Source organism: Molothrus ater, chromosome 6, assembly GCF_012460135.2.
Source record: "Molothrus ater isolate BHLD 08-10-18 breed brown headed cowbird chromosome 6, BPBGC_Mater_1.1, whole genome shotgun sequence".
In the NCBI taxonomy this organism is placed as follows: domain Eukaryota; kingdom Metazoa; phylum Chordata; class Aves; order Passeriformes; family Icteridae; genus Molothrus; species Molothrus ater.
In genome coordinates, this window is record NC_050483.2 from 36,768,277 (window position 1) to 36,794,480 (window position 26,204).

General features: G+C 35.2%; 1 protein-coding gene across 5 annotated transcripts in view; it reads left to right on the top strand.

The window, feature by feature from the left end:
* The window catches only part of NPAS3 (neuronal PAS domain protein 3), a 594,775-nt gene that overhangs the window by 301,031 nt on the left and 267,540 nt on the right, over positions 1-26,204 (top strand). The gene's annotated exons all lie outside the window — the stretch shown is intronic.

A 26,204-nucleotide genomic window follows, 5' to 3' on the forward strand; every position in this document is an offset into this window, starting at 1 on the left:
AATATCCCACTTAATTTGAAATGATTGAGAGCTATCTCTGTACTAACTCAGCTGTGGTATTCAAAAGCACTATAGATAATGTCAGAATTTTCACATCTTTATAAAGTTACAAAATGCAGAATAGCAACAAAGATAATTTTAGGAAAACATTAAATTAACTAGTAGAATTAATTTCTCTTCAGAACAAGAATCATGAATGAAATTATTTGCTTAGTTGTGCACTCTTAGCAGAGGTCTAGGTCAAGTTTTTGATTCTGTAAGCAAATACTTTTGTTGTAGTTATTGCATCAGAGATTGAACCAGTATCTACAGTACTGTGTTTGCATATTAGGCATGAACACTGCTATGTTGTCTCATACATGCAGAAAAAAAATTAAGAACTAGCAGTTTTATGATATTTCAGTTTATGTAATTTCTCAGTATGTTGAGTGTGTAAACATATCATATATCCTAAAGGTATGTTTTTTGCAATATTACTTATAACTCATATATAAATAAAACCTCATTGAGACTGATTTATTTACACTTTTTAGGTATTAAGTATGACTCTTATAGATGAAAATGAAAAAAACCTAGGATGGCCGCTTTGAAAACTACTTGATATTTGAGTTTTTCACTTACTATGTATTAAAACAATTAGTGACTTTCATACTTGTTTAAACTAGATTCCACTTATGGAATTGTTGGGTTTTTGGGTTTTCTTTTTGGGTTTTTTTTTTTTACGTTTTTAAAAATTGATTTGTGATTAATTAAGGTGTTTTCAGGACATAGCTTCATCATAGTACTACTAAAAAAACACTGTATTGCACTTTAAAATCCTCAGAACTGAGGATTTTAAATCAAAGTTACCATTTGCCTTGTATTGAATATCTGTTAAGGTGTGGTCTTTTCAAAGATGATGCCTTTATCAAAGTACTTCCATGAGTCTCTCAGTTGATAATAGGCAGTTCCACCCTGATATTTGTGAGATAGACTCTTGACGATGGATAAAAGACAATATGAATTAATAGTGGTGACAGATTCATCATAATTTGTTAAGATTTTGTCTTATTTTAGCAGAGCAATCAACCCTTGGGAGGTGATGGGTCATGCATTCAAATATACCACTTCTAAACAGATCAGAATGAACTTCAAAGTACTGCCTTGTGGTCTAATAGGTAGTAATATAATCACCAGAAGACAAAATGGTTTTTAAAACAACAATTGGATAGACTTTGTGGTGGAATACAGTTCTAACATGTTCTCACCTAGTCTGCTACTCACAGAAATTATTTTCAAATAAGTATCATGAAAAGTATTGTTTGCAAGTGAAGTAAACAACCTTGATTATACTTTGGGAATTTTGGTTCCAGTCTGCTATCTGAAGAATTTGAATTAATAGTTGGTGTAATCCCTTTTGCTATTAGTATTTTGAAGACTTGGTTAAGTGTAAGCTCAGAAATTAAGGACCTCTCTAATCTTTTTAATATTTTGATACTTCAAAATTTATTGATAGACAGATATGCAGTAGATTTTTAAAAAGTGGATATAGTTTATTTAAAATAAGATTACAAAAACAGAAATGGAGGCACACCTTGTGATATTTTTATATTTTGAGTCTGCAAATAGGTAGTGTCAGTCATATCTAGGTATATATTATATACATTAGTCATGTCCATACATATTAAATCCATGTATTTATTTGTAATGCCTAGTCATCATTGAATGAAAATGCCTTCATCCATGATTTTTTTTCTATTATGTAGGAATCGAATGTTTAAGTACTGCTTAATTGATGATTGATACAGGCACTAAAGTTTTTCTCCCATATGCAGTTAAGTGCAGAAAATAGAAAAGTAAAACTCTACCTGTAATGAGAAAAATAAAAGTAATTGATTTTGGTCTGAGATAGCATTTGTGCCCAGGGATCATACAGTTAAATCTGTTCTGTTAATGGTAGACTTCATCAACTCCAAAAATAGTCAATGTACCATTTCCTTTACATAAATTCGAGATGAAAAATTGAGTAAGGCATCTTTGCATGTGTCCTTTGTCCAAATCTAGATATACAAAGAGGCTTATACTTTGCTTACATATGAAATCCAACCCTTGTGCACATCCTCATGGTGAGAGTGGTGAGGCTCTGGCACAGGCTGCCCAGAGAATCAAGAATCTGTGGCTGCCCCATCCCTGGCAGTGCTCAAGGCCACATTGGATGGGGCTCTGAGCAATTTGGGATAGTAGAAGGTGTCCCTGTCCGTGGAAGGGGGGTTGCAAGTAGGTGATCTTTAATGACCCGTTTAACCCGAATCAATCTAAAATTGTGTGAGTCTATGTCAAAAAATCTCCAAGCCACTGCTGATTGCTGTATATCATGCTGAAGAGATTCCCAGTCGTAGGTTTGAAGCCAAAGGTACTATCTACTCTGTGCTTGAGGAAAAAAAGAACACAAAAGATGACTGCTCAAACACTATTACATCAGAATCTTTATGTCAGTGTAATGTCTTTTAAATGTTTTCCAAGTAAAATCACCTGAATTATGAATAGTAGAGTGGAACGTAATGGAGTAGAAAAGTAGATAATGGCAATATGTTAATTTATTTTTGACAACATTTTTGATTTGCCAAATTATAGGCTTTGTTTTTCTTGTCTTGTACATTCTTTTTCTTCTGAAAAGTGGTGTTATAATGAGAATAGATATCTTCTGTTTTATATTTCTGTATATATATCTGTCTATCAACTAAATCCAGCAAAAACATTATTTCTGGTACCTATCTAAAAATTTCGTTTAAATTGGTTGTAAAAATTAGCAAGATTTTCATCATTTTTTCAGGATCTCTGGATTTTTTTCTGTAACTTCATTGCAATTGAGAAGGTGTGAAAAAGGGTCAGTAACCCCATAGTCTTCTTATAATCAGGAATGATCAGGAAATGTAGAACTAAATATAGAGAAAAGGGAAAGTTAGTGAATATATTTGCATATGCAAATTAGCTTAATTGATACTGCTTGCCTCTACAGGGATTTTTCATTACAAACTGGAGTGCTACATTGTTCAGCTCATATTGAGTAATTTAGTAACTAATGAGACCAGTTTGCACTAATTTGCATATGATAAATGAGCTTAATTGCAGTAAATAACTTGGAGGCATAATTACTTAATTTTCCTGTGTTGCATGGCTTTTAAGTTCACGTATGAACAACTCAAGATAATTTTGCATATTTAAATTAGTTGCTTTTAAAATTCTTGAACAAAAAAGAACACACCTTACAATTTGAACAGTAAAACAATTAAAAGTATAATGTACATTATTTTCAAGAAAAATTAATATTTTGAAAATATATGTTTCTTCCTTTAAAAACATCAGTGCCTTTTTAAAAACTAAATATTTGGAATTAATCACAATGAAGTAGCTTTAAAGTCAAGCTAGGATGGAAAGACGGTATAAGTAATAATAATAGGAGTGTGAACTATAGCGAGCAGTACACATTTTGTCTTTCTGCATACAAGAGTGATAACTTTCATAATTGCATTCTTTGCTTCAGTAGTGCCTATTCAACTGTTAAGAAACTAACACTTTCATATAGCATTATGTACATATTACATACACAGTAACTTGGACACTAGTTGTCTTAGATCATCTATACTGTGCTACCTCATTTTGTGTCAAGAAATCCTTATGTTGGACGGATACTGAAGTGTCAGTGCAATAAAAAGTGTATCCGTTTCTTCATTTTGTGGACATGTTCCACAAAATGTGAGCACTGACAACTCTTGTGATGTAGATTTTTACAATGAGTTTCAAAACACACAAACAAAAAACCAAAACAAAACATAATCCAAAATTAAACTAATTGGAAGATCATAGTCAATTTCTGCCACGTCCCTAAAGTTACTGCACATTAGATAACTTTGATACATTTGATAGAATTGAACTGCTGAACTAGACAGAGAAAAAAGCCAACTACCAATCTCATTTATTCCCATAGCAAGATCTGTTGTGCACCCATGATTTACAAGTGCATGACAATTACTGAATTCTCCTCTGTTCCATAAAGGTCCCCACCTATCTTCCTAGAAGCTGGAAGACTTTTTGAATGTTATCTTGGAAAATTTACGAGACTTGCAGTTCCTTTTTACTTCATGCTGTACCTTTCTCTCCCATTAAGTATTTTGTGGTGAAGTATTTTGAAGTATTTTCTCTTTTGCAAAGTAATTGCAGTATCAGATTCAATGAGAGAAGGAAAATCAGGTTCCCATTAAGATCTGAGGAAAAGCAACCTCAGTGAAAACAATCTGGGTTGTTATTCTTCATTGAGTCAAAAGTCACGAACTACAAACCACTTAGCTTTAATGAAGTGGTTAACAATGTACAGAGGATAGCTGTAGTAGACGTCCAGTTGTGTCCAAGACAACCCCACAAAGTCATCTGAAATATGCACAAGGCCTGTAAGCCCTTGTTTTACTTCCTAGAAACCTCTGTATCACCACAGCCTTGATCATGGAATGTCATCCTAGAATGGAGCAGAATTTGAGCTACCTGGAAGCTAGAAATGGCTCAAATGCTGCAATTTGACTTTATCCCATGCAGTAGTCCCAGACTTTTCATGCATGAAAGGCAGTCTTGGTTCACACGCTTTTCACTCCACTGGAAGCCTCTGATTGTGGATGGAACTTCATGGAAGACTTATTGTCTCTTTACCTTCATCCTATAGAGAAGCCATTTACTACTAAACCCATTGATATTATTTTAGCTTTTCTTTATTTAAAGTCAATAAATAAGCAAACCACCCTCATCCTATGGATGTAAGAAGCCTAATGAATTGCTAGTATTGTGAACAATTGAATAATGCCTCTCATCCTAATAGTTTGATATTCTTTTTCTAACAATTTTTTATTAATGTATCCAATACTGCAATAACAGGACTAACACAAAACTGTACAAATATAATCTGTTTGTCAATTTAGTATAGTACTGTGCTTCAGAGAGGGGCCCTTATTAATTGTGAGGTAAATGTGCAGCTGAATACAATTTCTGTGGCTTCTAGTGAATCATTCCCAGTGATGCCAGTACCATACAGAGTAGCTGAGTCATTGGTTTGTTTTCTGGAGTATGTCAGATGAGCTTAAATTTCTCGGGAAAGAGGAAAATTAATGTCTCTTCACTCCAAGGGAGAACTCTAACAATCTTCTGTTTGCAGGTAGCTAGTACCCCATCCACCTGCACTTCTAAAGTGAAGTAAAGCTGTATCTACAATTGTGCTCAAGGGGCTGATCCCATCCACCTCTTCGAGCTGTGTAATAGTTGCAAATAACAGATTGAACCACGTTTGTGATACTCTCAGAAGTACTCAGGGTCACAGGAATGATCAACTGATCAAAGATTGTTAATATCTCAGTAGTTACAAAATAAAAGGTTTTTTCCCCATCTTCAGCCAGAAAAATTGGAAGTTGTTATCAGGAAAATGTTTTCACATACTCCTCAAGTTAATGCTGTTTTATCATCCAGTTTGTAATTCAATGTTATCAAACACAGAAGGTGTAGAATGAAATACCAAATTTGAAGGGAACTTTCATACCATTTCTTTGTTGTCCATATGGGTCTTGTCCTCCATTCTTGCCACGATTTTTGTAGAATTATAGACCTACTTTTTGGAACAAGGGTACTCTATCAAACTTTCTATACAAAACGTGGGGATCCCAAACGTGATCCCAAACTTTCTATACAAAACGTACAGTTTCCCTACAGTATTTAATCATGTTTGGAAGATGTTGCTATTAATCCATAGTAACTAGATTAGAATATACTGAGACAATGACACAATTCATTTTTGAAAAAATCATTTTGCTGGAGAGTGTGTAAGTAAAGTTCTCCATACATTATAAATAGGTGTGTTGAGCATGCAACCAGTTTAGACTGGGAAAAATTTGTGAAAATGTCTATTTAAGGCAAATTAGAGAACAGTAAAGAGAGCAAGTTATTTACATTTTTGCAGTAGTGAACAATTGTGGATGGTCCAGGACTTGCACACAATTAACAGTGTAATGGAGAAACAGAACGTTCTCCTGAAAGGAAAAAAGTACCCAATACTTTGCCTTGGAAGCCCATTGTTAGTTAAGTATTAAAATCAGCCAAGCAGTATGAATAATCATAAGTGAATTAGATACAGAGTTCTAATTCTTTTCTTTCCCCACAAATGTTGTGTAAAACTTTGTAGTGTTTTAATTAAATAGAGGCAATACAATAAAAAAGAAGTTGACTGGCTTGGCTGTAATTGAGTGGAAGTCTCATTTCTTCCAATATTTGAATTATTATAGGGAGTCCCATCTGACAAGAAAATTTAAAAAGTGGGAAAAGAGACAGGAAAGTGTTGGAGTGCTATAAAATATTAGGGAGAAGATTTATCGTCTCATTTACTATTTTCAGTCATTCTGAATATTACATAATGAGGTTCTCTCTGTATAACACTAGTCAACACAGAAATGGTGACACAAGACTAAAGGTGAGGAAGCAGCAGATGGTAGTACTGATGGAGGATTTTTCCAGGCTGTAAAAGGTGTCAGGAGAAAAGACTTCTACTGGCTTGGAAATTTGAGAAGGGCAATTGCTAATGATGATGTCAGTGGTACACTTTCTGAGAATGAAGAAGACTGTTCAGCTTGTCTGCATTGGGTTAAAGGGGTAGACTACTGACTGACATCTGTTAGCATGTGTCAAAGGCAGACGAAAAGAGGAAAATGTGAAAAGGCTGACAAAACTAAGGATCTGTGGGAGAGCACAGATCTGTGCTGTCTGAAAGTAAAAATTTTTGGGATGAAGTGGAGGTTAAGTTATGCATCAGTAGCCAAAAATAAAGTGGAAATTAAATAGATTAATTGAGAGGAAATGTGGTTGCAGATCAAACCACTCAGCGAAGTGATGCTAAACTTTCTATTGGTGAAGAGCAGTACATAAATGCAAGGAGACAGAACAAGTACAGGGCAAATCAGAACTGAAGGTTTGTAGATCATATAAAAGTTCTATGAGGGAATGATTTCTCTAGGACATATATTGAGTCTACTTTGTGCATTTAAATTTTGAATCTGAACCTCCTAATCTTCAAGTACAGCCTATATTTATGAGTTTTCTTCCTGACATTAAGTGGCATCCAGAGAGTTTGGGTACAAAACCAAAGGGAACACCAAATGCTCTCAACAAAATGCAGTCCAGAAACTGAACAAAGGGGAAGAAAAGGCATTTATTTAGTCTACATCTCTATCCAAAATCAAAAGCATTTAGTATGCAGCCATGTTTTCTCTAGAATAGTTGATGATTATAGAGTTCAACTTAGTGATCCCAAAACAGAGCTATAATAGTAAGAAATGGCATGCTGTAGTGCCTTTGTATAAACTGAACAATGATGGATTTATGATTTAAGAGATTGTATATATCCTGATGAAAGTATAACTTTCTAGAAAAGATACAATTCTAAGTGGATAGGACCAAAGAATATTAAATTAGGAACAAAATCTTAAAAAAAAACCCAAAAAACTACAACAGCAAGAGCGGAGAATATCAGCATACTAAATGCTGTGTTGAGGAAAGATAGGCACACAATCTGCTTGGAAGCAGTAATTTGGGGTGGCATGAAATGTGTGTTTATTATGTTCAAACACCACACCCAAACACAGAGTAAAGGCAGGAAGTCAGTGTAAATGCTGAAATGTTGTGAAAAGAGTCATAGGACTCTGGTAAGAAAAGGTCACTATCTTACTTTGCAGTGTGCTTTTCCAGGAATGAGGCATCTCCAGTAGCTACTTTCCCTTTATGATTTGAGGATAATGTTATTTCATCTTACTGCTTCTTTCTATAGATTTCTATAAAATCTACCTAGGAATCTGTTCGTGCTTGATCAGCAATCACTCCTCAAGTACTTTGTAGATTGACAGTCTTCTCAGATCATACTCTTGTCATAAAAGGGCAAACTCTTATACTTGATGTTAATTTATTTAGAAATTTAGAAATTTAATTTCGTATTTTGTACTAGTTTAAGTGATTCAGGGTAAAGATAAGTATTTGAAGCTGAAAGTAGGCAGAAAAAGCTCTCTTAGAAATTTTAATGTTGTGGGCCTCTATTCACTGTTGGATGCTCTTTTGCACTTTAAACATGTGTAAATGCCACTGCATGCTATGATATGGCTCTGGTGTTACACAAGTTTAAATTATAACAGAGGTTAACTTGATACATTGCATGATTCTAAAAAGGGCTAGGAACAAAGGCTAGATCAGAATCTGAAAAGGTTAAAGGAGTTGCACAGACAGCCCTGTTACAAAGGACATCTCAGGTCCATTAGCTGGAACACATAGCAAGAGAATTTCCTAGGTTCAGGAGACTCAAAAGGTGCTAATTTGCATACTCCAATTTGTCCCAGTCATAGCAAATGCATCAGATTGACTCCATAAGGGCAGGGCTTTCAATCTGGACTTATGGCAAAGGTAGAGCATCTGAGCACTTGCTGCCCAAGGGGTTATATGCTAAAAGGAGACTGGGGAGGTGTGGGAAACAGCAAATTGTTTCGCAATTGGAGCTTGGAGCAGCACACTTAAACCTGCATTTCATATGGCAACTATACATATAGAAGCGGGCAGTTTCATTTAATAAAAAAATATTTGATCTGAGCAGGACATGTACACATACAGTGATGTGTCATTTAATTCCTGAGAAACTATTTGAAGAAAATGACATATCTCAGCCCTGTTTGCTGACCATTTTGTTGTCACCTGCTGAGTGTTGTCATTTCCATAGCCAGTGGGCTGTATTGAATCCAACAGAGGGAATAGGTCATTAAAAGAAATGGAGGAGTTTGTGCAGCCTGTAGAAGCTGAAGGAGGATTTTTTTTTTCCTGGTACATCAACAGAACTTTAATGGAGTCTGAATTCAGCTATGATTTGGGGTTTTGCCTTATATTTCTCAGAAGTAAGGTGGCTTGAAAAGTATAGACAGCATAAACTAATGTGTGGGTTCACCAGGAAGAATTATACCTTCTATGATGTTTGTAAAGATATAGGTGAGGGCAGTAAGTGTCCTTGTTTCAGAAAACTTTTTTCATTTCTTTTCAGTCACAGCATTTATCAAGAAAGGAAAAGAGTGTTGATTTTATATAAATAAATAAAAATGGGGAAAAGTATATTTCATGGGCATGCTGAGCAAGTTAACTGATATTTTTCTTCACTTTTCTGAAAACATTGATGACAGTTTCAAAGATTTCAAATATTTCTTATTTTAGGTCTTATAAAAAATAAACCACTAGAAATAGGCTTTAAACAACATTCATACTCCTCTGCAATGGATGTGAAGGGCAGCACTCTGTGCCCTCTTTTTACCTGGCAGCTGGGAAAGGGTAGGGTTTTATTCTGCTTACAGAAAACTTTAAATGAATCATGGACAGCTGAGATTCATGTGAATGCTATTGTTTAAGGCTGCTTTTATCTCTGACTAATTTCATCATATCAGGTATCTGCTAGTCACTTTTTGTTTGTTTGCTTGTTTGTTTGTTTCCAACTGTAAGGCCTAAATAAATAGAAAATTAAATATTGACATGGAATCTATGTGTTCAAACTTCCCCAGTGCTATAAAAACTGAAGATTTAGTTCTGTTTTTCCTGAATTTACTTGGAAGGTGCAACCACCCTTGCAGACTTTTAAGTACATAACATTTAAGGAAATACAAATATTGTTGAAATAAATGAGTCCAGCTTGTAGAGCATGCTCTCTGTTCTGAAGTGTATTATCTCAAAAGTTGATTGAATGGTTGTTTCTACTAGTTGCTGCTAAAATGTCATTGTATTAGAATTTCTACCTGTACAGAAATTATAAAAAGGAGTATGGAAAAAAAGATAACATTTCTACAAGTGAAGCAGTTATGTGTAATTACATGGTATCACATTTAGGCACACACACTCACACACACCTAAAAAGGTCACAAAAGCTGCAAATTGGGGCTGGACTTTCTTCGTTAATTATGCACAGCACTTAACCAATGAATTTTCTTCTTTTATAGTTCTTCCATATTAAGGAGATTCCTATTTAGATATGTACCATTTTAGATTACTGTACAACTATACCTCTTTGATAGTCTCACAGAATTCACGTTTGATTTAATGCATTGTAAATTGTATCCTACATATTTATTATAGCTAGGGATTTAAAGTGTGTATCATTGGCTTGCATTGCACTTTGTATTTGTTATTCTGTCCTTCCTTCAATTGTATCTTCTGCTCAACATGAAGATTTTAATCATCATGATTTTGTTCTTTTGGGTTTTTTAGCACAGATGTGGTGGATTGGCTACCTTTGCACACTTGAAGGAGAAAGAAAAATTTGGGATGGGTGTATGTCTGTGTCTAGAGTTCAGACGTCCTCCTCACAATGAAGAGAGTCCTACAGTAGAGAATAGCTGTTGGAGAGGACACCTTAGCTGTAGGAGCTGTCTCCTAGCCCATTGATAGAACCACTTGGCTTTTTGCTATTCCAAAAATAACATCAGGTGAAAAGATTTGAAGGGACAAACTGATACCTAGAGAGGCTACCTGGAGCAGAGGCTGGGCAGAGTTAAAGGAATAAAGTAGGTTTTTATTAGAAAGGCCTTCAAAGGATACACCTTGGGCAGAACAAGAGCCTGGCCATGGCTCTACCTAAGATGGACAACTGGTCATGAATTTTCATACTTTTATAAGTTTTGGTCCATTTAAATGTTGGGGTTAATGGTCCAGTTACAGCTTCAGGCTATGAAGCCCCAGCCTCACAGATTGCTCTCCTTAATTGGCTGTTATTTATACTTTTTGGGCCTGAAGCTGCAAGGGTGTCCTTGGTTCTCAGGCTAGAAAAGGATTGTTTTGTCCAACTAAACTGTGAGGAGTATTTGCTGACACTTTATATGAGGTTCAGAGTTACACACTAAGGCTGCACAGAATCTGAAAAATATGAAAGCAAAAACTTAAGGCATCACAAAACCAGTATGGGACTGGTTGTCAGCTGTCTTTAGGCTAACAGCAAATGCTTCTTAGTCCACAGCATAAAAAAGTGTTAGTTTTGTTGAAAATTAATGAAACAAAGTCAGTGTTTTAGTGTAGCCCTGATATGTAATAGACATGTAGTAGAGAATCTCAGATTTCCTCTGTACAGTCTCAAAGAAGGTCGTTTACAGGTGAGATTTATATTGAAGGTTGGGACTCAGTGTCTCAGTATTCAAAGCAACCAAACTTTTACATTAAAAGAAATTATTTCTGTTATGGTTTAGAATTTTGAATCTTAATTATGGACAGTATATGGTCAGCATGCGATTCTGAAAATAAGAGTAAGCCCTCTGTTAATTTTGAGAAAATGTTTGGGACTTGAAAAAGTATCATTGAAAGACTGACTGTCCTGCTAAACTTACTGTCTCTTTTTTGTTCTCTCTCTCTCAAATAATTTTTGCATTTACGTGTCTGAACAGTAATGATCAAGGCAGTGGTTTTCATCCTTCACAAATTATGTAGTCGAGCAGAATCAAATGCTTAATATGATTCAAATTTTCAGGGATATAATGTTGTATTAGTGTGTCAAAGTAAGAAAAAATACTTGGTTTTGTTTAGTATAAACCAAAGCTTAACATCCTCAAAATGAAAACCAGTTTTTGCATTTAATTTCTTGTGGTTATTAATTGTTATGTTTTGCAACTGGCACAAAAGTAACTTAGAGTATTTTAGTTAAACACGTAGTTATAGGCTCCTAAAGCTGTGCCTGTGTAAGATTGAACTCCTATGTCAACTGGCTAACAGGAGATAATGCACCTTCCTGTAGAAAGGCCTTGTGACTGGCATTGCATTGTGGCCATTGTTGGGATTCTTATTTGTGTTTACTTACGATTCCACACATTTGCATTTTAGGCCACATAAGGCTGGGCACACGCTGTAGGAGAGGAAGGGGGTTGCTGCATGTCTGCTCCGTGCACGTTGAGGCTACTGGCTTTGTACTGCCCCCCACACTTGCAGTGTCTGCCAAGGCCAATTAGCAGCATTTGGCTCTCATTCTACAAAAGTTCCCCCAGCTCCCAGATAGATTATTCCTGATGAGGGTATAAATTATCTGCATGTAGGAGGCTTGGCATGAAGTGATTGTAGCTGCTATTGCTGGATTTAGAAGTGCATATACCATTAAACCTTATTCTAGAATGAGATTCATGGATAGGCTCTGGTTTTGGTAGACTCCAAATCTGAACAGGAAGTAGCCTTTCTTATTTCTTGCCTAAGGACATTTTATTTCTTTTAGTTTCAAGAATGTACCTGCCAGGGTGACCCATGCAAATATCTAAGTAGCTGTTGATAGTATTTTGAAAAATTTTTACATAGGTTTTGTTTGTTGTTTTATTTTTTTAATTAATACAGAGCATTTTAATGATGTGTGTTTTCTTCTTCATAAAAATGTCTTTCTGGTCATTCAAATCTTACACTTGCAATCCCAGGTAGTATATCTAGAAATAAAAAGTTGTTTAGGATTAAAAAGTAATGGATGGTATCAGCATAACTTCCTAGCCACTAGATAGGAAATGAGCATTTACACATTCTACAGATTCGCTGCACCTTCAAGATTTAATCAGCTATGCTGAAATCACCAGGAACAGTAGAAATACTGGAATTAGATGTCTAGTGGCCTATCAAAGCATTGAGGGATGCATGCTATGCTCAGATAGTACTCCTTAACAGAGAGGAAGCACTGAGTAATCCACAAAACATGACTACAGGGCAGCAGCAGGCTGACCCACAACAGACACACAATCGGGTTTATCAGCACAGTCAGAAGCAGGGCCAGAAAAGGCAAGCTGACATCCAGATGCCAGTGATACAGGCATCCTACCCAGACTTGGGCATATGGGTCCTGCATCTGTCAGTGTTACACCAGCAGTTGGCTCCCAACCTGGAGCAGGTTCTCTATTCCCCAGGAGTTAGAGATCCCAGCCAGCAGAGTCACTGAATGGATAAGCCAAGTCTTCTGAAGCAGTGCTGTTATGTTTGAAAGGCCAATTTAGGTCGAAAGAAGTCTCCTGTGAGACTGTATGAGGGCTCTTTCCATTCATGGCAAGATTTTGATGCATAAGGTTTTCTGCTTATGCAGGCATGTAAAAAGCAGCAGCACAGTGAGGGAAATAAGAGTATTTTTTTAAATGCCAAAAGAAAAAGAATATATCTGAAAAGACTGAATTTACAGGTGTTTTTTTTTCCTATGTGGAGAAGCAACTTTGTTAATATTTACCTGCTCATTCTCCTGGGAGGATTGGTGTGGGTTCCTGAGTCAGCCTTGATCTCCAGAAACCCTGAAATAACTTCTCTTTAACAAAGTTCTCTTCCCATACTGTCCCAGTTTCATAAATTCTATGAAGGCTAAATCCGTTTGTGCCACACTGAGCAATCTCAGAGAGTGAGAAAATCCTGTAACAGAGATATGGGCTTCTGCCTCCCCACTCCCTCAGTATTTTCTCCTTCAGCAATTCAAAAATAATAATAAAAATAAAGATTTTTTTTTTTATCCTGTACTGCTTTTCACTTTCTTCCAAAGAGTTTGAAATGGAAGAATGAACACTTGACACCAAGAAGCATCAAGGACACTCTAGGACTAAGAAATTTAGCATTGAATTCTTTACATGATGAAGCTGTCAAAGAACTTGGAAACTACACTTAAACCATCCTCTTTAATTGCCTATAATCTCCTTCAGGGGAGGATGTATACATGATTTGAACATTAATTCCTTGCCTGACGTAGATCCTTATACTAAATTCACTGTAAGCATTCTGTGGTCTAGATGCCAGAGATGAATTTACCCTTGAATAATCTAGGTATTTCTTCACAGAGAGAGAGGAGTAGGCTGTGAACATGGACACATGCTGTTTTTATCAGCTCTCCTGCACAGCTTTGCTGGTTTATTTTTTTTTTTTTTTGAAAACTTCTGGTCAGATCTTTCTAATACAGAATTCAAATGGCATATATGGATTCTTGTGAGCTGATCTTCTAAGTCTAGAGGGCTGTAGAAGTCTCCTGTGTTCTAAAAAGGGAATGGTACTGCAAGGATTGCTGACATTGAAGCATGTACCTCATAGTTCTTTAAATAAATAGTCCTTTAAAATAAGTTGGCAATAATTCCTAATTCATTAAGCTAGTGTGTAAAAATGTTAGTCATTTGAAACTAGTATGGCCTTATGCTTCTACCTTGGGGATTTCATTGCATTTTAGCAATTATGTACTTTTCTTTTACAATGCTATTAAGAAAGTCAACAAGAATACTTCTTTAAAAGATGTGACTTTATGAAGTGTGTTTTCTATTATAGCTAGTGCCAATTCTGATTGGCAGAAGAAAAATGTAGGGTTTGTTTTAAAGGGGAAATGTTTCAAAATTTAAAAAAAAACCCCAGAAATATAAGAGAAAGAGAAGGCAATTCCCTTTTTTATTGTGTTAACCCACTAGTTATGTCTTTATTAACTTCTCTTGAGCTAAAAAAGACATTTAATTAAAAAGAAAAAAAACCTAGTTTGCTTTTTTATACAAGACTTTCTTTGTATGTCATTTTGTCATTACTATATGTAATACTTTGAATATTAGTTATTTGATTGTTCTGCTGTGATTTGTGACATATGGGTTTAGAGGTCTTGAAGGTGTCTGTCACCATTATCTTCCTCATAAAACATTTTATGCATTACATAAAAAATAACACTTTATATTAGGGAAAAAAAGGTAAATAAAGCCGTGAAGTTGATTCCCTAGAAAAATCCGTAGTTGGAAAGAATTGAGATGTTTAAGAAATGGTCTCTGTCGCTATTTGTTGGTTGTGCTGAAGAACAAGCCCAGATGCATTCCTATTTGAAATTTAAAAATTACTTTATTACTGCAATGACATTTTAATAGATTTTACTTAAGCGGTTCATATGTATGTAACTGAAATTTTACTCTGAAAGAAAGAACATTTTTTCAGTTGAATAAGTGAGTAAAAAGGTAGAAATTCAGAACATATTTTGAGGCAGACCTTTTCAGGATACAGAACTGATTGAATGTATGAGAATGCATTTCCATGTTAGGCTTAAACTTCAGAAGTGCTAAATTTTTTTGTGAAAAGGCAAAAGTTATCAAATAGAAAAAATTGAACCCCTCAACATAACCTTTGAGTCTTACAAGCTTAATTATTTTAGAAAAGTATAAGTTGCCAAAGGTTGTAAGACCTTTTCCCTTGGAAATTTATGACACTAAGTGGAAGTTTACTCCTCTGACTTTTAAATCTTTGTTAAGAAGCAGGAAATGTCATCCTGTGTGTGGTCCTCAAAAAATGCAACCAATCCAGCCCTGTGTCTCCTCTCGCTCCTTTTAGAACTGTTTAATCCACTCACTTCCATGAATACTCCTGATTTATATCATTATTAATGAACCAGAGCTGATAACATTGTACTCCTGAAAGCGCATATTGTCCATCTGGGCAATCATTTATGATAAACTTGTTTGGAATTGTGTGCTGTGCTTAAATTTACCTTTATACCTAAGTATGATTGAGTTAAAAGGTGCTTAAGTGATTCTCTTGATAGGTGCATGTAAACAGAAACAAAAGATTATGATAATAATTGAGAAAGAGTAGCAAGGACTGAATTCCATGAGCTGCTGAGGGAAAATGACTGAATATATCATGGTATTGCAAAAACTTTTGTAGAACAACAGAACAGCTTTAATTATAGGTAAAAAGATTTCTTCCTTCAAATTATCTCTTCTATTAGTAGTTCCCCATCAATATAACAAAATCATTCATTAAGATTCATTTATTTCAAGTTTCTTATTTTATTTTGTGCAAGCATATATAACTGTAAGAATATATAAGAGAGTTATTTTCTGTTTAACTCTTTTTTTTCCTTTATAGTCTTTGATGATGTTGTATTTTTACTTTTGTTCATGTGACAATCTTATGTAACCACTGAGCCATTTGAGATAGGACAATTTCTAATTATACTCGCTAAACCCTTCTAGACTGATGTGACTTGAGAAATACCTCCCTCTTGTCATCACAAGGTTTTGGGTTGGGATTTATTTTTTTTTTTCATAATTAATGAAGAAGCAATATCAGCATCCAATGAATCCATAACACAAATTTTTGATACTATTACCCTTATACTGCTTTTTCCAGACAGCTTTGCAAATCTATAAAATAGCTTCAGCAAAAAAAAATTCCTTGATGGTGGAATTATTTTATGGGGGTTGGACCTTTTTCAATTTATCCATTTTTCTGAGCTTCTGTGGTTTGAAACCTGGAATATTGCAACTTGGGGTGCCGGAATAACGGTGCCATTGAAAGAGATATTTTAAGTATTTAGGTTTGGTTGCAGTCTTTCTGCAAGAACTTTAGCTAGTCACTTATTTCTTGGGTAACCAACTATAAAAAGTCTGAAATAAATTCTTAAGTAAAGTAATCATATGCTTTAACGTCTTTTTCTGGAATCTTGCCTTATCTTTTAGAAGATAACTATGAAGAGGCTGAAATCAGAAGTGTCCTGTAAAGTAGGATTTCCCCAGGAAATAATTCATCTGCTGAAAATGTCATGACTGCTAATATCAAGGGGAGAAAGAATATAATGAATTCACTGGGAACAATTGTGTCTATATTGCCTAGACTGTCAGGTCAAGATCTCTTATAAGAACTTTGCATTAATACTTATTTACTCCCAGTGGAGATTCAGGGTAAAGCTCTGGGACCAAATACTACCATCCTTGTTCAGAATTGTCTCTTAATCAAAACTGGCCTGTGTACTTTTTAAAGCACTCTCTAAACATAATTTCTAAACGTCATGATTCTCTGTCAATGTTTTCAGCTTCTTCTCTGAGAGAGTCACCTATCTGAGACTCCCTTTTCCTGTTGACACTCTGAAACTTCTATAGTTCCATTGGTTTGTTGCCATGGCATTCTTTGTGTCACTGGCTGCAACTAAGTTATGATGCATTGATGGATTATTTTAATTCAGACTGTCCATGGTGTAAATGATTGTTTTAGTAAAAGAACGAATATTATTAAACACAACTTAATACTTCAGAGAGCCATTCTTCAAAGAGCATTTTTAATATTTTTTTTTATATTTTAAAGATTTTTAAAAAGCTGTACATTTTCCTAGGGGAAATTAGATGTCTTTCTAACAAGTCTGAGATATTTATCCACGGGACTTAAAATAATGTAAAAAATATTATGATAACATGAACATAAACTTTAAGCCTCTTTTATAAGGCTGGCAGTAGAAAAAGTAGTCCTTGTGGGAAAGAAAGCGTAAATCTCAACAAAACATAGCATTAAATTTGAAAAATAAAACAAATAAAAGATTGGCAAAAGCTTCCTGGTGAAATGCATAGACCAAAATTCTTCATATTTGGAAGAATCAGTGCTTGTTTTATAACAAGTGGTTATGAAGCTGATGAGTGTACCATTTTAGCAGTAATTGCTAAAGATGTCTTATATAGGAACACCTGTAGTTAGAATAATTTCAGTGCAGTTGTTGGTTGTTTCTCTAGAAACTTCGAGCTTGCCATGACCCAGAATCATGAAAGGACATCTAAATTGCATGTATCTCTCTCCACTGAAATACACAGCTACAGCAAATTTCTCTAGATCTGAACTGAGATATAATTAACTTTTTAATTTGAACTAAAGAAAGGAAATTGTAACATTGCACTGTAGCTTTTACTTAGTTTGGCAGTGCCTTCCCTCCAGCCAGATATAGACTGACTTCCACTGAGAAAAGTGCATTGTCTTAGACATCCATTTATGGTGAATTTAGCGTATTGCAGTCATCTTTGCAAGCTGATAGGAGCAAATACGGACCAGGTATTCCAGAGGCTCAAGACCTGGACTCATGGATCTTGAACTGAAAGTCTCAGTTCTGAGAGATTTAAGCCCTTTTTATGTCTTAATTTGTCTGTTGTCTGATTATCTGGTGAGAAAACAAGCCATACTGCTTTAGCCAGTGAGAAGAAATTCAGAGTGGGTTTTTAGAAACACTTCCACAATACTACCAAAAAATGTGTGTCTTGCATTACCTAAAAATTATGCATTCAAGAGTGGACATTTCAATAAGAAAGATAAAATCTGTGAGGTCTGTTTTATCTTCATGACCAAGTTGGTGAGAATCATATGTACTCCTTGAGGACACTTAAAGCTGGGCAGTATGTCTGGGGTGAGATGGTGCTGAAGGGGAGATAAAGAGGTTTTCACTAATTTTTTAGGCCAAGAGGTGGGTTACACAGGACTAATTAGACATCCCTTTTTTTCCCCTGTGAACCAAGACCAGATGTAATGATAGTTTTTATCTCTCTGGATCATGAGCTTTTCTCATTTTTCTTTTTAAAAGCTTCCTTTTTGAAATCCCATTGAAATCAGTCCGGTTTCCTTCTTTGACATCTGTGAAAGGTTATTAAGTGCTAATAAAGATTTGAAAAGTGTGAATGAGCTAATATGAGACCATCAATGAACTAGTTTGGGCTTATTCAGATACAACGGATGTGAAGGACAGTCCCAGAAACACAGCTGGCAGTTAAAGATTTTGCAAACATAGTCTGGCTTATTTTTTTTTTGGCAGGTGAAACTACTGGGATTCTGAAGTATAGAACGACTTTTTTGTTTCATACCGTTTGCCAAAACAGTTCCAGGGACATCATATGAGTAAGAAGTGTGAGATTTGTAGCTAATGATATGTTTTCAAGTGAAAGACTAGAATTGCATGCTGACAGCAATCAGGTCTACATGTGTTAATGAAGGGAAAGGTTTCTGCTATTCTCTGTCTCAATAACCATCCTCCAGGGCTTTGCAAGAAGTTTTCACTGTTATTTTGTGTTGTACACCTACCAGGCTATTGTCTTGACAGTGCATCTGGTGTCAACCCTAATTCCTTCACCCAGAGGAAATCCTTCTCCAGTATTTCCTAGTGGGAGAAAAGGCATCTTAAGCTTTGCCCCACTGTACATAGACAGACTGCACACTTCATGTATCATCTTTCTGTGCCTTTTCTTTTTTGTTTCCCCTTGAGGTGGTCTCATGTTAATTTCTTCAACCCAGGAAAAAGGATTCTTACCATTTTCCCCTTGTTGGCTTTTTCTGATTGATGAAACCAATACTTTCATCAAAATTTGCTCCAGCTTGTTACCTATGATTACAATTAATGAGATAGTGTAAATGAAGCAGCAGACTTATGGCAATTTATGTCACCTGTGATTGTGGCCTTTAAACTGTGAATTTGTTAGGCTGTTGGGATCATCCTGATAAGAAAGGTGAGTTCTACACACCATATTTTTCATAACACTATTAAATATACTTTTCACTTTCAGTTTACAGATGTTTATTTACTCATAGACTCAAATGGAGTTATTTTGGGGATTGCAGGTGAATTACTGTGGATCAGGCTGTTACACAGCGAAAGAAGGGACCCTTTCTAGTGCAGTAACATTGTTGGAGCCCTGAGGCTGTTGACTCAGCTCATGATATATTGTACTGTTAGTGTTTCAGCTCTCTCACAGGGGATTGCTGGTCCTACTTTGAGGTCAGGAGTTAACTACTTGTATTTTAGCAGTGTACTGATATCAATACGGCTCCTATGGAAACCTCACTTGACGTCATTTTCGGATCTTTGCTACTGTAGCTAAGCTTAGTAAAAGTCAATAAGAACATTAGATTGTTGTCTGTATTATTACTTGCCACTTCCTGCCAGCAATCTACCAATTCATTAGCGGAGAGTTTTGGAAATCTCACTTGATTATTTATGCAGTCAATAGCAAGGCTTGTCTGCATTCATAATTGTTTGATTTTATGGCCTCTTCTTTAAACAAACATTGTCTATGGTAATGCGATGCCCTGATGGATGGGAAAGGTTTTGTCTGTGAATATCATTTAGATAATTAAAAATGACAGATGAAATCGCCTGCTGTCTTGACCTGTACTTTGTTCCCTCAGTGATGCTGAGGAGATGCTGATTGCTGTCAATCAAAACCCATTGGAGGTTTGTAAATTCTGGCTGCTGTGAACTCTGACCTCGAGTGTTGATCTGAAATAGATAATAACCTTGAAATTCTATTAGAATTTAAAAACTGTTCCACCAAAGGGGCATAATATATGTTTTTTTCTTAAAAACATGATCACTGAATGTCATTGTTTACTCCACACAATTTATGGGAAAAAAAGTGTTATGTTTAACCAAAATTAAGAGTACAAATCAGAACTAAAATCCTACAAAATAAAATCAACCCTTCCTCCTTCTGTTTCAAGGCTGCAAACCATCTTGAGAAAAAATTCCATTTCATACTGTATAATGGTGTCCAAATAACGTTTGGATTCTGTTTATTGATTCTAAAGCTTATGATGTCCTGACTTAATGATCTGTTATGCCTGTCCTTCTCTCTCATTTTCTTATTTCCTCTATGATTAGTCTTTGAGACACTTTTTTTTTTATTATTATTTATTTAACAATAGCTCTCTCTTAAGAACCAGTGGGGAAAACACCAGCTAGAATATTTAAGATGCAGAAAGCCCAGGCAGGAATGCACAAAGTTCTGAACGAACACCCACCTTGAAACCCGGGTCAAGAGATCAGGTGCATAAAGGGCAGTCATCATCAGATTTTTTTTTTTCATTACCTAGAAACTCCTGGGATAATAACAATTCATACTGTTTGTTTTGAGATTTGGGGTGGGATTTTTTTTTTTCTTTTTCATGAATCAAGAGGGTAAAAGCATTTTGAAATTATATTTTTATATAATCAGTGTTCTATAATTTTAAATTTACTGGGAATAGTAATTGTCAAACTTTGGGAAATAAAATATTCATGGTTTTACATGCTTGTCCTAATAAGAAAAAAAAAAAAAAAAATAAGTGCTTTAGGCTTTAGTAATTTTTATTTTACAAGAAAAAGTTATAATTAGGATACTCCAGCTAGTTCTTAAGTATATTTTCTTAATGAGGTGTGTGTACTTTCTCAGTTTGTTACAGTAAGGGAAACAACTAAACATGATCTCTAAAAAGTGGTTGATAATTTCTTTCTTTGTGTTTGGAATTTAAAGTGAAATTCCAGTTGGGCTGGTTTAATAAGTAAGATTTTCCATAACAGTCTTGGCTTAGTGCAGAAAAAGTACTTTAGACATTTTCTCATAGGTAGGGAAAAAAATCACATCTAAATCTTTTATTCAGATGAATTTTAAGGAACTTGCATCTGCAAACCAATTTAGGAACAATTCAAATTTTGTTTTGAGTGATCACATAATTTCTTCCCTAAACAGAAGCCAGTGAATATATGAACCTTTTAATTTTCTGACTTACTTTCATTTGATAAAAAAGGACAGGTGAAAGTCAGTGTCTGTGTGAGTGGGACCAAGTACTTTCAGCTCAGCTGGCACAGGTGTGTTTTGCTAGATTTTTGTAGGTTATTAATAAGGCTTTCTAGGAGTTGATGATGCTTCTGTGGTAGTCCTAGTCCTTTTTTAAAGGCTGTGAAGCAAACCAAACTGGAAAAAGGGTTTGCTATCTGGACAATTGTGAACAATAGAAGCCTTGAGAGCTTCTTTTGCAACTTTCATTATCTGAAGCTTGGGCAGTTTTGCTTTAAGTAGTTTAAATTGCTATTGTTTAAATATGTTTATAGTTTTCCTTGTTAGAAGTCTTAGTAGTATTATCGGATTAGTTGAAAATAAATTAGGAAAAACGTGGAGAAGGTAAAACTGAGTGAATGGAAAATAGTTTATTTCAAAAACTCTCAAGCACTGTTGTACCCTGAATTTAGATACATTGGAACTTAGGTTTGGATTTATTAGCATACTCATAGAAGAGATATCTCTTTGGAAGTTTATTTTACCAGTTGGATCCGGACTGTGATTTACAATATTTTCTTGTCTATAAACATGCCTGGGGTTTAAATAAGTGCTTATTTTGTAAGATTTGTAGTAAATGTGTAGTGGAGTAAATCTGTAGAATACTACAAGTAATTTGCCACAGAATGTATCCCATCCATTTTTTGCAAATGGGATTTTATTGCTAAACTGTCATGCCTAGACAGGGCAAGAAAATGTTGGCTGTTGATTTTGAGGAGATTAAGGTGGTCTAAAATTACTGTATCTGATTTAAAGTGCATAGACTGAGCATCTATGAGCATAAATTGATATTTCTTTTAATTCAAAAGGGCTCCCGAGGTTATTTTGCTACAATATGAAAATGAATTGTGACAATACAGGCCTGATTACAAGCATCTCAGGCTGTCCCACTGTGACAATTAGCTCCCAGTTGTTAAACCATTTGTTTATTAGAACATTAAGAGCTGGTGTTGTCTTGACTTGCAACTGGAAATGGATTGCTACCAAGGTTGGTTATGAACACAAAGGACTCTCAATAAGGTGTTTATTGGACAAGAATAACCACACGTTTCAAACTAATTTAATTGAGTCACCTTTATTATACTCCAAGAGAGTTATTAAAAAGACATCTGTAACAGGTGGTTCACTTAGTCTAATAGAAATTTGTTTTGAATGTTCATAAAACTTTAAGCTCTTCTCCAAGGACCATAAAGCAGTAGGCAACATAGTAAAATGCCCCAGGAATTAAAAAGGTGCTTGTTAACTCTCCATGACTTTTAGCACATGCACAGGTTAAATTGTACTCTACCCTACTGAGAAAGACACAGAGGTGTGATGTGCATAGGTTTCCATATCCATATATTTTTGGTTAAGAAGCTGGAGCTAGAATTTTTTGGGGATTTTTTTAAATATAAAATATTCCCTGGAAAACCTGATCACATAGACACTTCCTGAAAACTGTGAAAACACACTAGCTTCTACAAGAGAATGTTTTGCTGGGTAACAAGTATCAATCTCAGGGTGGAAATTCTTCCCTGAACAAAAAAATGCTCCCTTTTTTCTGGACTTTGGGATGTGCTTCTGCTTCAAAACACAGTTGACTGTTTTGTCTGAGAAGCACTGCATTCCCCTTGGCTTTTATAACATGAGATGCAGGGGACTGAGATTCTTGAAGTGTGCAAAGCCCAGCAAAAAGAGCACACAGAAGCACTAGTCAGTCACACATTTGGAAGGGGGAAGCCTGCCTCAGTAAATACTAAAAGGACCTATCATCCTCCATCCAGTACTCACTCATGGAAAAACAGACAAAATTGTCACATGGACCACCAAGAGCACATCTGTGTGACTCTCACTTGCTATCCCTCTATTCCAGCCCTTGCTTTCTAGCCCAATCAAAGCTCTGGAACAGCATTCCTGTGGCAGTGGACTCCTTGTAGATAGAGAGGGGGATGTGAAGAGGGATTTTTAAACAAAGCAGCAGAAAATACTTGCACGAAATCTCTACATTCCCTCTATGGAATAATCTAGAGATGGTCAGACAGTTCAGAATGTGGATGACAGAGGTTTTTCATCTTTCTGTCTATGAAAAAGACAAAGGTGAGAGTTTTATTTGCTTTCTTAAAATTTTCAGCAGAGATGTCCTTTAAAAAACATTTGCATAATGAGAAAGCTACCCTTCTTTTCAGAAGGGTTTCTATAAGGTATTTTGGATGTGTCTTGCTCTACGTACTAAATGCCTTCACAGCTATTCAAAACTTGCAACACCATTGCCACCAACAAAATCAAAGGTCTTGGAACACCCTCACCTGTGAAAAGACAGCAACAGCTCATTGGTCATGCATAGGGTGGAGATCTGTGGCCTATATATAGAGCTACAGCACGCTTCTTAATAGCTTCTTAATTCTTGCTTGCTTTGTAGTGGCTTTGAGTGTCAAACACTGTTATACAAAAGTGATAAAAGGAGACAGCATTTTTGATATAATATACAAGAGCAATAGTTAGCAAAAGGAAATAAAAATTAAGTGCAGATATAATAAAGAGGTAAACAAGCCAGACTATTAGGTAACATGAGCAATGACTGAAGGGCTGACAAAAGAATCTAGAGCATATTAAATTTGATAAGCAGACATACAGGCAACAGCAAAGAAAAATATACAGAACGTACTTCAGGAATGGAAAGTTTGCATTTTGAGTTTGAAGTTCTCCTCTTTGAAGAAAATATTTTGGTTTGTTGAGCTTGGGAATCATCTATAAGAAGGTCCAAATTCACCACATTAATTGAAATCAGAATCTGACAAAAAAATTGTCATCCATTCATTTCCAAATCTCTTCTAAATCGTCTGAAATTCAGACAGGAGAGTGTACAAGTGTAGTCCCACTTTCAACTATTGGTTGCATTATAATCTAATTTTACTTTACTCAATCTGTCTTTTTCCATAAAGAGTTCTATTGGATTGCTTCCTCTCTAAACTGGATAAATCAGATCTGGTTAATTTTATTTGAGTAGTTATGAATATGTACTTTTTGCATTGCTCCTAAAGTGTCTGTATATACCTGTGATTTTATAGGCAAAAGAGATAGTAACATATATGGTACCCCACTTCGTTGATGAACTGCTAATATCTAATAAGGTTTCAATGACACAGTAAAAACTATTTTAAAAGTTATTATTTTGATAATTTTCTTAAACAACTATATTGCTAAATTATAGATTGAGAAATAAAAGGTGAACAAGTTTAGAAAGTACTTAGAACTGCAGTTTTGGAAGTAAATAGGCTTTGTAATGGGAAGGGATGGTGGCTGAAAAAACAAGATCATCTTTGCACTTAAAAGGAGCACTAATGTGGATGTAAAGAGATCTGAAACTTTATGAAGCTAGAAATGCTTGTGCACGTGTGCCATTACCGTCCTTGCTGCTTAATGATGAATGCCTCAAAAGAATAGCTAAATAATATTTCAGCATGTATTTGATAAATGCTTACTTTACCTCCATGGGTTTTGTAATTAAAAAAGAAAGTAAACATGTACTATAGGTGTTCCCAAATAAGTTTATTTGTTTAGGAGTATTCAAAACTGTATGTAAAAGTTGCAGTGATTAAAAACATGTAGATAGATGGGTATGACTTATTGTATTACTTGTACAAGATTTTTTCTTCTTGAATTCCATGAGTAGATAGTAAAAATTGTTGAAATTGTTCCTGTCTGTCATGATTTACAAACACACAATGTGCTAGGCACTGTACGTAAAAACTTAAATACACTATCTCCTTGGAGGAACTGAATTCATTTTCTTCTAAATGAAGAATTAATAGCTTACAGTACCTGAGATATAAGCATTGCTGGTTGATTCTAAGCTAGTGTATTGTGAATTTATTTCGCGACTTAGGTCCTGGAAAATACAGCAACACAATGCACCACTGATACAAGAACGATAGATTTAGAAAATGTTTAGTGAGAGTATTCCACCTAGACCAGTAGGAACACCTGCTTCTATTATTCAATCACTGATAAAATGGTAAATAGCTTATGTCAGTCATGCAGCTTGCATAAAGCTACATAGTTTGCCTGTAGGTTTGGGCTTTTTTCTTTTTTTTTTTTTTTTTTACTTCTATGTGTTTTGTATTCAATTCCTTTGTTAACTGACACCTTAGAATTATAGGATCATAAATGGACACTGACACTATTTTTATCTTTTTTCATGTTATCTCTCTTGCAAATGCAGCTCTGCATGTCATGCTTGGAAAAGAAAAAGGATGTTAAATCTATAAACTGTTGCTTTTAAATAGTAGGGTAGAACCCATGTGGTCTATTTGGTCCCAGTTGTTTTTTTTTAACTAAAAAGGTGGTTGTTCTTCCCCTCAAATCTGTGAGAATAGGAACTTTGAGGTTTGCATCCTCCTGCATACTTCTTGCTCCCAATTTCATTAACTGTTATGCAAACAGAAGAAATAACATAACTACAACTTTATTTAAATGATATGATGTAATGCAATCATATTCATTTCATTGTCCTACCGAAAATAATTTTCATCTGGGGAAAGATGACTTCATCTGCACTTGGAGGATAGATTTTTTCAGTGATAGATTTTTAGATTAGACAGTTGTAAAGATTAGAGCTTCTAAAAAATTTGAACACTTTCCAGAAAACAATTTGTTCCTGGGTTTTGTAGGTCTTTCCTGGGCCCATTGTAATACTGCTCTCTCAGAATGGCAAGGGTATTTCATTTCAGCTGAGTGGTATTAAATAATTAAATGATCCCTTGGTGATATTAGATAATCCCCATGATGGCAGGCTGCCATCATGTGTGTGACATGGAGTCCAGCCTTGTTATATCCTATTGTACTACATTTTTTGAAGGAAACAGT